Genomic DNA, 12768 nt, shown 5'->3' with positions numbered 1-12768 from the left:
TCATAATAATAAAATAAAATAGCTGCCGTTTACTGAGCATTAACTATGGGGCAGACCCTTGCCATATATTATCTCTTTGATTCCTTACTATAACTCTACAAAGTAGGTACAATTATTATTCTTTCCATTTTACAGAGCTAAGTCAGTTAGGTGGTTAAGAAACTTTCCAAGGTCACATAGTTAGTAGGAGATAGAGCAGGGATCTGAACTTAAGCAAATGATTCCAGCTCCTAACGTTTTAACCTTCCACTACCTTCTCTTTTTCTCCAAAACAGCTCTTTTACCAGGGAAAATCTGAAGACAACCACAGTCATATATCTTGGACCATTTGTTTTTGATGATCTGCTTGCTCTAATATCCCCATGGAAACAGGAGAGTCAGGATCATTACAGATGGGAAAACAAAGGCTTAGCAAGGCCAAGTGACTTGGTGGGCATTAGACACGGAGCCAGTGACTGAGGCCTTAAGTCACTCTTATGACCGGAAATGACAATAAAGAGGACACACACTGCAGAAAATGGGGGGGAGTCTTCATCTGGCAGCTCCAACTCAAAAGAGATTTTAGAGAAATTATAGCCAATATAAGATCCTTCCAGGAAAGAGCTAAGAAAAAAGAAAAAAAATTGTTTCTGTGCAGCGATGTTAAATCAATCCATGCACTCCAGTCAAAGGAGAAACCTGGGCTCCTTCAAATGGGGTCTTAGGTTATGGTTTGAAGATGGACTTGGTCCCATGGGTATACTCTGGAAATCTCTGGGCATGGATTTGTTGCACTCATGAGTTTGAGTCATATCAATTCGACTTCAGTGAGTCTGTATTGGTGGATGCCAAATATTCCTTGCTTCGTGCTGCAAGTTTGATAATGAGAATCAGACAAGAAGGACTTGGGTGAGCTGGAAACCCAAGAATCCAAGCCAACAAGACTGTTGTTCAGCCTATTCTGGGCCCTCCCCCTGACTACCTCCCCCTTTACAGTCTCCCCTTTAGCCGAGAGCATCCAGGAAGTCATTCCCTACCTCTGCTCCTCTATAACCTTGGCACCGGCTTCCGGAAGGGAGTGGAAGGAAGAAAATAACAAGTATGTTTCACATTCCCGGGATCTATGAAACTAACAGTAGTCACGGGGGTCTCAGGAATGTACTTCTCGATGCCAATATTTACAGCTTTACTCAGTTTTCAGTTCTCAAGAATCAAACCCAGGCTCCCAGGCCCACCCCTACAATGATACAGAATAACCCTGGCAACATTACTCTGCCATTAAAACCAACTCCCCCTTCTTTCTCGGTGTTTAAAGTTACCCAGACTCTTCAGGGCTCAGACTCTTCACACCCAAGAAAATCTGTTGCTATTCGCCTTTGGTACAACCCAGCCTGATACACGCCATAGGGAACCGTTAATAGCAGAATAGTCTGTCCAACCATATGCAGCCCCCAGGACCCGACCGATAGATCACTGAGCCACTCACCAGCTGACTGAACTTGTGCAAGTCACTTGGTGGCCCTGAGACTCAGTTTCTTCCTCCATGATATGAGAATACTAAGAGTGCCTACCTGATGGAGCTGTGGAAGGGATTGAATGAGATGATGCCTGCCAGTAGGGCACGGTACCCAGCACATGGCTCAGGAAAGTGTTGCTGTATGTAAAGGGTAAGACTTGCTGTCTCTGAAAGTTTGCCTTTGGAGAACCACTTCTCTAGCTCCAACTTCCCCTGTAATGAAGGGAAGGGCTGAAGGCTGAGACTCAGGGAAAGAAGTGGGGCAAAGAGGTGTGTACTTTTTTTTTTTTCCTTTGGCCACACCATGCAGTCTGTGGGATCTTAGTTCCTGACCACGGATTGAATCCAGCCCCGGCAGTGACAGCGACGAATCCTAACCGCTGGACCGCCAGGGAAGACCCCAGAGGGCTGTACCTGGATGCTGACCCCTTTCCTTTTGGCACTTAGAGGGCAGGACAGTATTGAGAGAGGGCCTATGACTGAAGGAAATTAAATCAGTAATGTGATGACGGGAGGGGTGATGGGTGGACAGAAGGTGTTCAGAGTGCAGTGTGGGTGGGGGGAGATGAGGAAAAAGCTCAGGGGTTGAAATCCCGCGAAACAAAAGAACCCGCTGCAACACTGTGAGTTGAATGAAGGAAAGAGAAACAAAAGCTTACAAAGTCAAAGGAGGGACAGAAGCTTCAAAAGGGATTCAAAGGAGAGCTTGGGCAGAAAGGGGCTGAGTTCTGGAAGCCTCGTTGTCCTTTCTCAGAAATGCTTCGACTGAAGATTTTGTGCCAAAGGGCCTGAAATATGCTCATTATTGGATAACTGGTCAGTTTGTTCATCCAGACTTGCTCTTATTAAAAAGAACAGTCTGCCCTCCACTCACCTCAGCAGAAACCAGCCCCAGGGAACTAGGTCAAAAACCAGCCTCCCCAAATGCGGTCTCATATCATAGGTTTCTCAGCCAGAGCTACTGGGAGACGTGGACTTTCCCACTTTGGAAAATGGGTTTCATTCCCTCAGGCCAGAAAGCCCAGGGGATCTTGCCTCCTGAAAGTTACCACAGGAGGGGGTTACAGCCTTCTCTGAGTCGTCTAAGGAGCTCGTTAACAGATAGACTTCCTGGGTCCACTCTTGGAGTTTCAGATTCAATTGGTTGAGGTGGGGAATCCAACATATTTTTTTGAAGTCCCCCCAAATGATTCTGTCACAAAGCAAACTTTGACTCTGGAGACAAGTATGCTTTGTATAGATAATCTATTCCTAACTATGTTCGCATTTTATATTTGAGGAGTCTGAGGCTCAGAGACAGTTAACCTTGTTCAAGGTCACACAGCTAATTAGTAACAAAAGCAGAACTGGAATTCGGGTCCTCTGCCTCCCAATTCACTGCAAGCTCCACTTACCGACTCTCTTTGCCTCTTAATGAGATTGTCCTTTCTAGTTCAAGTGTGGGGACAGATGTCCCCTCCTGGTTCTAATCAGAGTTAAACAGCAACACTACCTTTGCAGAATAATTCATTAGAAAACAAAACATGACAATCCCCAGTTCTACGAAAAGCATCAAGCATAGTTTTAAAAAGAAAATATGACCTTTTCCCTTAAGACCATCCATAAGGAGAAATGTATCACATGATTTATGTGTAGAGACCAGTACCTGTGGCTATAATGTTTCAGTTTTAAATTATTCAGCATTGGGGAGTTCCCTGGCGGTCCAGTGGTTAGGACTTGGCACTTTCACTGCCGCGGCCCCGGATTCAATCCCTGGTCAGGCAACTAAGATCCTGCAAGCCACGCGGCACTGCATGCATGCATGCATAAATAAATAAATAAATAAATAGTTCAGCATCGAAGAAAAGACACCCTAGTTTTAAGATGGGACATTCGTTAACTTAACAACCAAAGCCATTTTTTTTCAAGGCAGCAAAGACTAATAATTATTTTCCTGGCCATCAGTTCCCCTGTGAAGGATCCTTACTTTAGTCCAAACCTTTAAAAGAAAAAAACCCCCACAAATATTAGATAGGATCTAAAGCCATTTTCCAAATACCAAGATTTTGAGGTAAATGGGAAACCACAAATAATAACTGGCAATAGTTCAAATAATCCAAATTATTCCTTTGGGGCCAATAACCCCCCTATCTTCCAATAGCTCAAAAGCATCCCAGGGGTGGGGTAAATACCACACTAGGTAAAGTGAACGATGGGTAAGTACAAGGGGCACTCTTAAATATATCAGATTAGGAAGCTGCACTTTAAAGGCACCTATATCCATCCCTAGAGGAGAGAAGTTGCCAGATTTTCAGCTAGCATGTGTTGGGGGTATGTCAGGAGCCTTTTCCAGCAATGTCCAACTCTCAGAACATTTCTCCTTTCCAGATGTGTCTTCTCCGTCTGTAAAATGGGTAACAACCATCACTGCTCTTTCATTTCCCACCCATGGTCTGCCACCCCCAAGGGATCTGACGGTTACTGCTGTCGCTCTCGCTCTTCTGACGAAAGATAGTTCTTAAGCCACACAAATGACCGCTCTGATGTCCGTCTTCTCCTAATCCGTGGATCCTACCCGTGGCCTAAAGTAAACACCAAAATTCCCTTGACCATATCGGGATGTTGGCAGGAAAGAGATGCAAGAAGATGAAGCAAGCCCAGGCAGAGTGAGGAGAAAAGCTACACCTGTACCTGTTTGTCACTATTCCCTCTGCAGAGGGTGACATCACTGTTTATTTCTATTAGAATAACTCCTCATGGGAGGGCCTCAAACTTGTCCTCTTTGCAGGAAGGCAAGTTGGATAGAAGCTAACTCCTACTCAGCACTCAGCCTGAGTGCTGGAAAATTCTGGAACCAACCTAGCTGACCTCAGAGTTTAGTGAAGATGCAGCAGTAGCTTTGTTCCAAGTGTCTTGCAAGGTACATCTCTAAAGTTCATTTGCCATTGTCTGCTGCTGCGGCTGCTGCCAGCAGAAATGATCCTAAATAGCCATTCATTTCACAGCGAATTTAGAGGGACTTGATGTTGGTAAATGCTTTCGACACAGTTCTAGTTGGAAATGAATTAAAAAAACATGTTTGCTTAAATAATTGAAGGTGAAACGTGTATTACATGCGTTTCACGTGCAGTTAGGGATTTCTGCCCACAGCCTTTTATGGTGCCAAATATGAGTTTCTGCCTAGCACTTGATTTAAGAAGCAAAACCTGAATTATCAGAAGACATCAAGAGGAGGAGTAAAGTATACTTTTATACACTGCAGTTGGAGTGTAAATTGGTTAAAAAAAAAGAACACTTTAGAGGGCAATTTGGAAATATCTAGAAAAAAAAGAACTAAACAAATCCAGTCCTAGGAATTTATCTGAAGGAAATAATGAGCCAAACACATATAATATAGTCCAAGGACATTCATTGTGGCATTGTTGAAGTGTTCATAAAGGAATAGAATGACAATGGTTATTTTTAAAAATCGTAAACATTTCTGTGCAATGAAAGACACTACAATCAAAGTCAAGAGATAAACAATAGACTACTTACTATATTTGCAACATAGATAACAGTTAAATTGTTACTACTCAAAATATATAAAGAGATCCCAGTTACCACAGTGAGAAAGAACAACCCAATAGAAAAACAGGCAAATGATATGAAATGGCAACACAGAAAAAGAAATGCAGATGTGCTATAAACATATGAAAAGATGCTGGTACTCAAAAAAAATGCAAAGGAAAAGGAGATTTTTTTCAGCAATCACATTGTCAGAGATTGAAAGGACCAACCAACATAACTGGAATCGGTGAGGAAGAGCATGGAGAAATGGCCATGTGGATGGGGGGCAGGTGGGGAGGGAAGTCGCTGTCACCTTCCTGGAGGGCAATTGGGCAGGCTCTCTAAAAATCACAGGTGTGCAAACCAAACTCTTTGAACCAGCAAGGTCACTACTGTGAATTTATACAACAAAAACGCTGGTGACAGTATGGAGAGATGCATGTAGAAAGAGGTAGGCTGCACCAATATTTAATAATTTGTAAAAATTTGAAAGAATGCAAAAATCCAATAAAGCTCGTATTAGAAATTAGGTCAGAGCCAGATGACAGAATACTATGCAACTGTTAAAAAGAATGAACTAGCTAGAAGTGTACTGGCGGGCAAAGACATCCAGATATAGAGTCCAATGCAGAGCATGTTGTAGAACAGTGTGTGTAGTCTTGGTCACATCTTTTATTATTATTTTAGGCACATGAATACATATATGAATATTCATAGAAACACACACAAAATGACACAAACCAAACTGTGAACATAGTGGGGGCTCAGTGGTGGAGAGGCCAGGAACATTCTACTTCATATTCCTATTTTTACAAGCATGAGCATATATTATTTTGATCATAAAAATGCTTTTTTTAACAAGAAGTGAGGCAAGCTGTGCCATTCCCCCACAATGTCCAGCTCCCACTCCCAGCCTCTAAAAATGTCCTCTTCAAGGACATGTGTTCCAGCATCTAAGACAATTTCTAATCCCCAAAGCCATGAGCTTTTGCTATTTAGAAGTTGAAGTAGGACGAGAAAGGCTGGAAAGAAATGGAAGAGTTGTTGACTTCTTTTAGAAGAGTTTCGCTTCATGCAGTGGTGGCATGATTGACACCCTTTCTAGAACGATCTCCCTCTCCCATCCTTCCAAGTCTCCTGCCATTCTTCCTGCCATGCCTCCTTTCCTCCCCATCTCTTTCATAAGGCTGGGAGAAAGGGAAATGACCAGCAAGTTTCAGTTCCTTTTTTGTTTTTCCCTCAAGTCCAGGACTCAATCCCATTCTTTTATCCTCAAGAAATGCCACTCTAACCAACCCCGTACCCCCAGTCTTTTTGGCACAAGACTCATCCCAGTATTTCCAATTCCCTCCTAGGTAAGGTTGACAATTCCAGATCTGGGAATCTTTAGTATGTAGGGAGCATCTACAAGTGACCCTAGGCTGTGTACCAACACCAACAGCCAGCAGAGCAGGAGCCCGAGACCCAGATGGGCCTGAAATTACATGCATGTGTTAATGGATGTGGGCCCTTCTTTGAGGAGTGCATCAGTAGCTTTCATCAAGCTTTGAAGGAGGTCCTTGGGCCACACAATGTTAATAATGACCAAGATAGAGGGACTTGGATGCTTGAATCACCCACTGAGTATTTCGACAGAACACCCAGTCCTTAGGTTTCCAGCTGGCCGCACGGCTTGGTGAATCAGACAACTGTACACTCAAGAGGAATGGAGACTGAGAGATACGGGGAAGCATGGCCTTTGAGGGCTCCACTAGAGACCTGTCCCTCTGCTAAAGCCCACACAACTCAGGCCTGGACATGACCTCCAGGTCCCACTGAATGAGCCAATCCACACTCCCCTGAACTACACAAGAACACAGCTGGGGGATTCCCTGGTGGCGCAGTGGTTGAGAATCTGCCTGCCAATGCAGGGGACACGGGTTCAAGCCCTGGTCTGGGAAGATCCCACATGCCGCAGAGCAACTAAGCCTGTGAGCCACAATTACTGAGCCTACGCGTCTGGAGCCTGTGCTCCGCAACAAGAGAGGCTGCGACAGTGAGAGGCCCGTGCACCGCGATGAAGAGTGGCCCCCGCTTGCTGCAACTAGAGAAAGCCCTTCGCACAGAAACGAAGACCCAACACAGCCATAAATAAATAAATAAATAAATAAATAAATAAAAATTTTAAAAAAAAGAACACAGCTGGGTCTAGTATAAAGAGCACAAGGAGGCAGCAGATCTGAGTTTTAGCTTTTAGGATGACTTCTGTCATGTGGTAGCTGTGTGACCTTAGGCAGCTCATTGTCCTTCTCTGGTCCTCATTTTCTTCATCCAAACAGAACATTCACACCAGATGAACTTCACAAGGCACTTGTAGCTCTACCATACTATGACTCTGCCCTCCTGGACAGGCATTTCCACTCAGCCCTCCAGAACAGAGAATGATTTCACTCTCAATTTCCAGTATCACATCTTAAAGTCACACAGTTTTCTCTTGTGGCTAAACCCAAATCCTTCCTACTGCACCTGAAGCTTGCTGCTTTCATGCGGGGAATGGCTGGTCCGTGTACAGAGCACTGTAGACTATACCTCTAATGCCTTCACATCAGTCTCTACCTCAAACCCAGTTTGCAATGATCATTAGCAGTAAATCCTCAAGAACTCCATTATTCTAATGGCCACGGCTTCCTAGTGGCAAAATGGACCCCGGAAACTGTGCTCAAGAAACCTCTCCTGCAAACAGGACTCTGGCCCAGATGGGCCACTGGGGCCACTGGAGATGAGCCCTGCAGCAGCCAGCTTCCAAGATGGTCCTTTAGAACTGCTTCTGCAAGAGGATGAGTGTGAAGGATAAAAGCAACTTCCCAACTACATTTAATTCCCACCTCCAGGGTTTTCTGGTCAGCAGGGTGTGTTCAGATTGATGGGACTTTTCTTGAGGCTGTACTGATGATACCTCTGGACCAGGAAATTAAAGGCCACACTGAAATTGCCAGGATGTAAAAGGAAGTAAGCCCAGAGAACTGAGTCACTCAAGGTTGAATGAGGATAGGTCTTTGCAGTCAAAGCAGAGCAGAGAACTGAGGCAGTCTGCCCAATAATGCAGCAGAAAAACAGGATCGGGGCTGGAACTATCAGGATAATTGCCTTAATTCTTCACTTCCCTTTCATAATAACCTTGAGTTTATATAGAGCCTTTCTTGTAAGGAGCTCAAAATACTTGCAGAGATATTATCTTAGTTGTCATCACACCATCACAGTCAATGATTATTATCAACTTCATTTTACACATGGGGGAAGGAAAGCCTAGAGGGCTGAAGCGAGTCATCCAAGTTTACCCAGCAAGACACCGACAGCCTCCAAACTCAGCACAAAATGCTCTTGCCCAGCATTGCCCAAAGAATGTTCTTCTCCACACCAGCCCAGCCAAATGCTTGTTGGAACACCAGGTTCTGTGGGAAAATATATCTGGGAAATGCTGTTCTCTTCTCCTGGAGAGTCACAATATACCCTAGCCTAGTAAAGCCTTTTAGAAGCCTTGCAATAAGCAAAACCGTTTTTGTTTAAGCAAGAATTTCTCAAAGTAAACTTAACCACAAAACTCGTGTGTGTGTGTGTGTGTGTGTGTGTGTGCGTGTGTGTAACACCTACTAACATCCTATGAAACTAGTCTTTTTTGGAACCCACACTGGGAAGCATTGTCCTAGCCAGTAGACTAATCCGAGTATTAGCACAGCAACAGATCAATTCCATTCCAGCCCAAGCTGGGGGGCGGGGGGTGTTTCTTAGAGCTACTGCCCGATACCTTCTGGTATTGACAGCCAGTGAACAAAGGACCTTGATGCGCCCAAAGGACCCCAGGCTATCATTTCCTCTGCAGCAGGGCATTGGCCAGATGGGAAGAAGCCAATTCAAACTCACCCACTTCTGCTGGCACTCCTTTTTAATAGAACCCAGGGCTCTTTTTGGTCTTCATTTAAGGGAGGAGATGCTCGGGATGCTGGTCCAAACCCTCAGAGCCCCACTCTTAACTAGCAGAATTTTGTGCCCACCAGACACTTCCAGTAGAAATCATCCATCTCTTAGGTTCATTTCCAGTGCCATTCATCAGCCCGTGCAATCAGCGCCAACACAACAAAACAGGAGAACGTGCCCCTGTTCTGGCTTCACTGCAGGAGTATTAGAGTAGTCATTGGATATCCATTTCAGAACTAACACACAGCACAGAAATCTTGTGCTATTATTAATTACCAGTGACACTACTAAAAGTACCTAAGATGTAAAACTCCCTGAAGACCCTGTCCTGATTAATTTGTATTTTATATACAATTCAAATGATGAAAGATCACAGACAATGGATTTAATATTTACTACTGACATTTTCATGTTTTCTTTTAGTGTTTATTAAACATCCACGCCATGAGGGAAAATGCTTCCACTGAAATTGGTAAATTTGTGCACAAAAAGTAAATTTAATGCAAGTATACCCTTCTGTATCCATCCATTGGCTATGCGAACAATTCTGTGTAAATGGATTTTTGGTAAAAATATTCACTGTAAAGGTCACAGGGGCACTGTTATTTAAGATGAATTGATTATGAATCCTTTTGTAAAGCAACAAATTCTGCAATGTGAATACTGTCCATCTAGTTTGTTTGCCTTGTAAATCCATACTTACACATATCAGGTTTGCTTAAAGCAAAACACACTAATATTAATAAATAAGCTAGACATTTTTTTAAATGGGGATGTGTTCTGATCCTTATCGGTCTGCAGTCCTGGCTCCTTTTTGATTCACCATTAATTACCAGCCCTGAGTTTTTTGAGATTCATCCTGAGTTTGTTGAGAATGTGACAGCAACACTTCCAAGGACTCCCTGCAGTTTTACTTAACTATGACCCCTCTGCCTTTATATATGCTGTCCCTTCAACTTAGCCATCTGGTGAATTAATTCTTCAAGACTCACTCAAATGTCACTTCCCCTGTGAAGACTTCTTGATCATTCCCCCCTCCTCCAGCCAGGCATCCCCTCTTCCATACTCTCACAGCACCCTGCCCAGCCCTTGTCAAACTCTACAGTAATGATCTGTTTACACATTCTCTCTTGCCTACCAGACTATGCACTCCCTGAGAGCTGAGATGATGTTTTATTCATTTATTCATTGCTATACTTCCAATACCTAACACTACTGGCACATAGCGGGTGTTTAATAAATGCCAGTTGTTTGACTGAATGATCTCTGTCCGTAACTGTACATTTTTGAACCCTGAAAAACGCTTTATTAAAACCATAAATTAAAATGTCAAAGAGGAGGTTTACCAGTTTTGTTCATTTTATTGATATCTTCTCTCTTTGATTTAAAAAAAAAAGAGCATGCCAATTCACACCTTATGGGTCAACAACAACAGAAAACTCTCAACCAAATTCACAACTAAGACATAGTGCTTTTAGTATGCCCCTTTTTCTCCAAACATACAGCTACAACCTAACCCACCACTAACATAACTGCAGTAAAGAAGACATGAGGATCCACTAATTAAAGGGGTGGGGTGAGGAAGTTAGGAGGGGGGGAGTTGCTGCAGAGATCACTGTAAGAGCTTTGTATCCTCATTGGCTGAGAGAGAGAAGCCTGCCAAGAAAGTTGGGCATCTTTGTGGGAACAATAACGATGTCCAGTAGGACCTGGCCAACGTGGCTAGAAATTCCACATCTAGAATGTCCTAAGCAACAGCCCCAGCTGGGGGCTCTCCATCACTTTGAAACCATCATCACCCTTCCGACACGGGCAGAACAGGTTGGACCTGATCGGCCTGCGTGTTACTGCAATCTGGCTTGGCATGGGATGATACCCAAGGACATGTAATGCCAGGAGTAGCCCAGCCCCATGGCGCACACACACACACACACACACACAGCACACTCCAACTCACACTCACTGAATCCCACATAAAACCTGCACCGTCTCCCACATCTGCATTCCTGTGTGCCCAGTCACACACGGGGAGTGCCCCCTCACATTCCCTCACTTCCCTAGACTGCCCGGCCCACACCCCACTCTACGGGCAGACTGCAGCCTCGCCTGGAACTGGAAGCTGGTGGGGACTGGGTTTGTTGTACGCAACAAAGCCCCATGCACCCAGGTGCCCCGCTGGCTCGGCTCCATCCATCTCTCCCCTCCCCCATCCAGGAGCTCCCAGACAAGAGAAAGCTCAGCTCTGGGAAGTGGATGCGGGGAGCGGGGGCGAAAAGAAAGAGAGCTTTCGGGGTGGGCGGGGGCAGGAGTCCGGGCAGCTTCCGAGCTATCTCGCCATGAAGCGACAGGGACGGCGAACTGGCAAAGGGACCGAGCTGCCTTCCCACCCCACCGCACCCCATCTATTCATAGAAAAAGACCCACAGCTGAGAAATAATCTACCCTCCCGTCCGCCCCATGCCGTCCTAACGGCTCTCGGAGCCACTGGCGCTCCAACAGCCTGCAACAAAGCGCCCCCGACACAGACCTGTTCCAGCCTCTCACTGGCCCGAGCGAAGGGGAGCCGCGGCTGAGGGTTCTGCCCTTCGCCGCCGGGCAGCAGGCGCCAGGGGATGGGAGGAGGAGCAGGAACTGGGAGAGGAAGGAGAACGAGAGGGGAGAGGAGGCACAGCAGCAGCGGAGGCGGCGGCCGGAGGAGGAGGAGGAGGAGGCGGAGGAGGCGGAGGAGGCGGAGGCGGAGGCGGAGGCGGCGGCGGCGGCGGCTTCTGTGGCAGCTGCTGAGGATGCTCGGGCGAGGGGCAGGGCTGGGTGCGCGGGGCGTGGGCTCACGTGCGCCCCATGGCCCGGGGATGCGCGCGCGTCTGGGTGTGTAAGAGCATCTGGGTGTATTTTGACTGTGATTATTCCAATTCCGACCTAGTCTGGAACTTGTGGTTCCTGCAGCCAGGCGGAAGTGAAACCCTTTCAGTCTCCCAAGCCTGACTATGCCGGCCAGGGGATGGGGGTTGGGGGTGAGGGAGCAAGATGGGGAAGAAGGGGTTCAGTACCAGGACGCCAGGCCTGCCGTCAATGAACACATCCCTACCTTCATTCAGTCTTCCTTCTGGGCCCTGGTAAATTGCATCCACACATATCTTTGGGAAACCTATAGCTAAAGAGAATAGAAAGAGACCAAGAGACCAAGGACAGTCACCATTACATCCTACTGAGTGAGTTGTTCGTACTATGCTCAGTGCTGTCTGGACTACCCAGAGGGCAATTGCTGTTCTACCTTGGGATTTACTTTCGCGAGTTGAGGTACCCATTATTTCATACAGGTTCTGAGTTCTGCCTTTTCTCCTGTCTCTCATTCCATTGCAAAATCTCTGTGCTTGTAACCAAGGTGGCATACAATCAATTCTCTAAGTTTTAGTCTGCTCACCAAGCCAATACTATCCATATCCCTGGCGTCACTGGTCACTTCAAGGCGTCACTTAACCCTCATGCCACTCTCCCTCTAGGAGTGGGGCACTCAGTTTAGATGAGAACCAAGACTGGTTTCCTCGAAGTCAGTGGGTTGAAGATCATCATGGATCCAGCTGGAGACTCAGTTTGGATCTGCACCCCTAAACCGAAGATAAAGGGAAACCAATTGTGAGAGGCATAATTTTTCTCTATGATGGAATCCTTGGTGAACCCCTTGCTTGGAGCCCTGCTGAAAATCTTCTTCCCATTAGTGACCTTTTGAGCATTCCTCTTCATCTTGCCTAATGGCTTCTGCTTGTACAGCACTTTGGGATTTACAAAGTACT

At 45.7% G+C, this 12768-nt stretch overlaps 1 protein-coding gene across 1 annotated transcript in view; it reads right to left on the bottom strand.

The window, feature by feature from the left end:
* The window catches only part of PAK3 (p21 (RAC1) activated kinase 3), a 245185-nt gene extending 233453 nt beyond the window's left edge, over positions 1 to 11732 (bottom strand). Inside the window, exon 1 of the mRNA XM_057537891.1 lies at positions 11505 to 11732. The gene's annotated coding sequence lies outside the window, so the exon portion shown is untranslated. The remainder of the gene's footprint in view (positions 1 to 11504) is intronic.
* Positions 11733 to 12768: the final 1036 nt, after the last annotated feature.

The sequence above is a fragment of the Balaenoptera acutorostrata genome, chromosome X (genome assembly GCF_949987535.1).
Source record: "Balaenoptera acutorostrata chromosome X, mBalAcu1.1, whole genome shotgun sequence".
NCBI lineage: Eukaryota > Metazoa > Chordata > Mammalia > Artiodactyla > Balaenopteridae > Balaenoptera > Balaenoptera acutorostrata.
The sequence above is the reverse complement of the archived record's forward strand: the minus strand, read 5'-3'. Positions and strand labels throughout refer to the sequence as shown.